Below are 5,844 nucleotides of genomic sequence, written 5' to 3'. Positions count from 1 at the left end.
TGATGAAGTAGTGATTGCTTACGTCTACTGCAGATCTGTGTATTGATGTAGTGTTTGCATACGTCTAATGTTGATATGTGTTTGATGAAGTAGTGATTACGTACATCTACTGTTGAACTGTGTATTGATGAAGTAGTGATTGCTTACGTCTACTGCAGACCTGTGTATTGATGTAGTGTTTGCATACGTCTAATGTTGATATGTGTTTGATGAAGTAGTGATTACGTACATCTACTGTTGAACTGTGTATTGATGAAGTAGTGATTGCTTACGTCTACTGCAGATCTGTGTATTGATGTAGTGTTTGCATACGTCTAATGTTGATATGTGTTTGATGAAGTAGTGATTACGTACATCTACTGTTGAACTGTGTATTGATGAAGTAGTGATTGCATACGTCTACTGTAGATCTGTGTATTGATAAAATAGTACATTCCTTACGTCTACTGCAGATCTGTGTATTGATGAAGTAGTGATTGCTTACGTCTACTGCAGATCTGTGTATTAATGAACTAGCGATTGCTTACGTCTACTGTAGATCTGTGTATTGATGAAGTAGTGATTGCTTACGTCTACTGCAGATCTGTGTATTAATGAACTAGCGATTGCTTACGTCTACTGCAGATCTGTGTATTGATGAAGTAGTGATTGCTTACATCTACTGCAGATCTGTGTATTGATGAAGTAGTGATTGCATACGTCTACTGTTGATATGTGTTTGATGAAGTAGTGATTACGTACATCTACTGTTGAACTGTGTATTGATGAAGTAGTGATTGCTTACGTCTACTGCAGATCTGTGTATTGATGTAGTGTTTGCATACGTCTAATGTTGATATGTGTTTGATGAAGTAGTGATTACGTACATCTACTGTTGAACTGTGTATTGATGAAGTAGTGATTGCTTACGTCTACTGCAGACCTGTGTATTGATGTAGTGTTTGCATACGTCTAATGTTGATATGTGTTTGATGAAGTAGTGATTACGTACATCTACTGTTGAACTGTGTATTGATGAAGTAGTGATTGCTTACGTCTACTGCAGATCTGTGTATTGATGTAGTGTTTGCATACGTCTAATGTTGATATGTGTTTGATGAAGTAGTGATTACGTACATCTACTGTTGAACTGTGTATTGATGAAGTAGTGATTGCTTACGTCTACTGCAGATCTGTGTATTGATGTAGTGTTTGCATACGTCTAATGTTGATATGTGTTTGATGAAGTAGTGATTACGTACATCTACTGTAGATCTGTGTATTGATAAAGTAGTGATCACGTACATCTACTATTGATCTCAGTGTCGGTGACGTAGCGATTGCTTACGTCTACTGTAGATCTGTGTATTGATGAAGTAGTGATTGCTTACCTCTACTGTCGATCTGTGTATTGATGAAAATAATAGTACATTGCTTACGTCTACTGAAGATCTGTGTTTTGATGACGTAGTGATTGCTTACGTCCGCCGCAGATATGTGTTTTGATGAAGTAGTGCTTGCTTACGTCTACTGCTGATTGATGAAGTAGCGATTGCTTACGTCTACTAGATCTGTGTATTGATGAAGTTGAGTCTCTGTTGTTTTTATCAAAGTATTACAGATGTAACGATATTTACACATGGATAAAACCAAGCCGCTTCTTTATTAATAGTAAATTGTGATATTTCAATTCATATGTAGATCAACTTGATGAGAAATACTTGAACTAAAAAATAAAATAAAAATATTTTAGATCAATTTCACCGTACGGGCAGAATTTGAGCATGACATATCAATATTGTATTCATTATGCACATAACCAATGTCTTCCCAATTTCTCGTGATGAAGGTCGCGCTTTACATTTACATACATCAATGAACATCAAACATGTGTATGTACTGCTCGTGAACATAATAGTGTCCTACACAGCCAGTTTGGTTACGCGTAACCAAACTGATTGCGGAGAAGACTACTGTTCATATAATGTACGTCATTAGTCTGCTGCATTGGAAATCAATTTCGCTTCGAACGCTGAAAAGGGTCATACGAGCCAGCATTTTACCAACACAATTTTTTTTCAGGAGAAATACGAATAAAAAAATTGGAACGAGTGTCAACTTGTAATGTAATAATTATTCTCTTCGAACTTGTTTTTGCAATAGATTTGCCCTTTAAAGGGCAAGTACCATTGTACGTATCTAAGTACTGCTACCAGTACAGTGATCTTTCAAGTCAAAGACAAATTGAAGACTTGCGTGAAGACGTGAAAAGTTCTCTAGAGAAAATAATTTGAGCGTGTTTAAAATTCTGGTCCAGATCAATCCAACTATGCTTTGCTAATAATCAACTTGAATATAAAAATAATTAACAAAGCCTTAAATAAATTTTCTCTTGACAGCTATCAGGTACGGGCCTACTAATACTACAAAGAGCGACCATCTCTAGATCAGCATAAGCCTACTTATTTAAAAAGGGATGGTGCAATAATTATGTGTAACCTCGGGGTGGTGAATTATAGGGGGGCAAAGATTTTTGGCAAACCAAAGGGAGAAGCATTTTGGCAGGTCGAAGGGGGGGTCAAGCGGTTTTTGATAGGTCGAAAGGGGCAAGCGATTTTCAGCACAAATATTTTAGGCACCATTTCAATACTACGCGCTAAAGGTGTAGGAAAACGTTAGGAACACGTTCAAATATGCAAAATGTCCTGCTCGCTGAGCTGCGCTCATATTATATCGTCGCCCGCAAGACATAGTGGTGTATCAGCTATTTTTGACAAAATGAACTAAGATCAGTTTCATAATCTATGTATAAAGCTCTTCATTCTGACAAACTTTGAAGACATACATGTCATTAATTAATTAAGTATTATCACTAATTAGGTTTGTTGTATCTCAATCAATGGAATTATTGTGTACAACATTCCCCTTGTTTTGGACGACATTATGTGCGTATCAGTGACATACGCCACTATGTCGCAAATATGTGACATACACCACTATTTTGGTATATCGCGGCTGTGTGGCCAATGTGGATATGAATCTAACTAAATTTATTATTAGACATGCTGGCGTATCACGTGTCGTATGTCAATTTTGAATGGAGAATAATTTTTCAAAAAATTTGACATACTGGCGTATAAGTTTAATGACTAATTACAAGTAATTGGTGAATGACAGCGATGTATTTTATACATTAAATATAACTTAAATATTTATATTTTTATATCCATTCAAGAAAAGGGGACATTTTAATCGAGGCAATGTATGACAAACGGAAGTTAAAAGTTGCAAAAACTTCAGATGCAATTATCTCAAAATGGCCATTTTCGTGATACGCCACTATGTCTTACGAGCGACGAATTATGATAAGACAATTAAGGTTTTAAATTCGGGTTCCCCAAAATCTTGCATGTGTAAAGGAGGGGGGGGGGTTCAAGATTTTTTGGCACGTCAAAAGGGGAGGGGGCAAAGGTTTTTCGGCACGTCAAAATGGGGGGGGGGGGGCAAAGAGTTTTTGGCACGGCCAAAGGGGGAGGGCAAGCGAATTTTGCAGACCATTTTGAGAATTCACCGCCGGGAGGGGGGTACACATAATTATTGCAAAGCCCCTATTAGACGAGTCAAGTTACCTTTGAGTTAGACAAAATTGTGACACCAATGCTTGCTATGACTCTATAAACACTCTCCTGCATGAACACATCAAAAAAAGAAAAAAACAGAAAATAGTGGGAATTTAAAATTGTAATTAAAATGACCGCTAATGCAGATGGGCTAGTTTGTAATGTTTGAATGTTTCTATGTTCCAGTGTATGATGCGTCAGCCTCTTTCCTTGTTTTACTTCATGTTTTGGATACCATCGAATACATGAGGGTCACTTATCATGTTATGTGAAAGTGATTTCCAACTTGAAAACCTGAAACCTACTACTGTCTGTCCAAACGTAGACTAGGTTTTTATCCCGGTTTTTATCATTTATTTGAAAAAATATATGGCCATGGGTTATAAAAAATCATGAAAGAAAATCTTCTAACAACATTTTTTGAAAATGTCAAACTTAGGAACGTCCATTTTAGGGGCAATTAAAATCGAGGTGAGAGATCCAGACCGCTGCTGGGCTAAATGTTCGATTTAGTATTTTTCCGAGTTTTAATTCACGTAGTTAATTTATTTATTTTTAATATCACAATTTTAAATACACTTTTTAAAAAGATAAAAGAGATATAGGCTAATAGTAAAATAATTCATGCTATTCTGCTTGTCCTTTTAAAGAAAGAGGGACAACCAGAGGCTCCGGAAGATTTTGAATATTGGGGGGGCCCAAAATTTGTGGCCTTCACCGAGGCGCGAAACGCTGAAGGGGTGGGTGCGGAGAGGGGTATGACATGCATACATTTTTACATGAATTGTACCTTATATTTTGTATTATACCCTAAAATAATGAATTTTACCTTAAAATTATGAATCTGACCCTAAAATTATGAATTTTACCTAAAATTTATGAATTTGACCCTAAAATTATGAATTTTACCCGAAAATTTATGAATTTTACCCTAAAATTATGAATTTTACCCTAAAATTATGAATTTTACCTCAGATTATTGGCGGCTCTAGGGTACTTGGGCCCCCCACCAAAATGATTGAGGGGGCCGGGCCCCCCAGGCCCCGGCGGTTCCGGAGCCACTGACAACGACCTCTATAATTGATCTACTGGTGTACCTATTTACTGGTACTGTCACTTCTACCTTCGAAGTGAACATAATTGAACCGTCCAAATAGGCTAAGTCTTTGGTATTATTTAATATTAAAATGGTATCCAAGGTTTCGCGGATCATTTTCAAATTTGCCGTGAAGTTGCTCATTTCAATACATTTGCCAAATATCTTTGGAACAAGAACACTTTCGTGATTCTAGCATCCTCTATTTATGTCATTTTTCATTAGATGTCCACGAAAAAAACCTATTCCCAAAATTTCAGTTGCTTCCGATTTTGCGTTCGCGAGTTATGCATGATTAATGTGTACGTGTATTACACTGCCCCGGGCAGGCCCGTACGCAGGGGGGGTGCGGGGGGTGCGACCGCACCTCCCCAAATTTGCAAAAGTATACAAAAAGTCCCAAATTTTGAGAATTTGCGAGCGCAGCGAGCCAAAAAATCAGTTTTTTACGCATTTTTGGTCAAAAAAGGTCCAAATTTGGGGAAGAAAGTCCACTTTTCACAAAATCGCCCCCCCTTGGGAAAAAAGTCCACTTTTTCAAAATCAGCACCCCCCCAAAAAAATCCTGCGTACGGGCCTGGCCCCGGGTACACTGCTCCATAGACAATGCGTTGTAATTTCGTTCTGGTGCACCAGAACGAAATTCAAATTTCACGATATCTTTTGCTAAACGAATTAATTTGCAAGAAATATTTTGTACATAAACATTATGTAGCCAGAGGTTTCCAGTGATATAAAAATCTCAACTTTGAGAAAAGTGGGGGGATGAGGCTGTGGATCACGAAATGCCCTTTAAGTCTGAATGTCACTAACAACTTTTCTTTCATAAAAAAAACCCCGGGTCGTCTCTAAAGTTAATTGGACAGACAGTAGCAACCACTCGTGAAAATTATATCATTTTAAATACTACACCGAGTCAAATAATAGTCGTATTGATGTCGACGCGGTCGCGGTTGACCTGACGCATATAATAGAAAGCGTATTTCACGCCCAAATAGTAACATAACTCAATACTTTACATAAAATACACCCAAAGGCGCAAAAATAATAATACCTGACATTCCTGTCTGTAGCTGTCATGTGTACTTCTACTAGACAATCTGATTAACTGAAACACGGGTTGCCAGAAATGTGGAAATAATTTTATAG

Source organism: Amphiura filiformis, chromosome 14 (assembly GCF_039555335.1).
Source record: "Amphiura filiformis chromosome 14, Afil_fr2py, whole genome shotgun sequence".
In the NCBI taxonomy this organism is placed as follows: domain Eukaryota; kingdom Metazoa; phylum Echinodermata; class Ophiuroidea; order Amphilepidida; family Amphiuridae; genus Amphiura; species Amphiura filiformis.
This window is presented reverse-complemented; position numbering follows the sequence as displayed.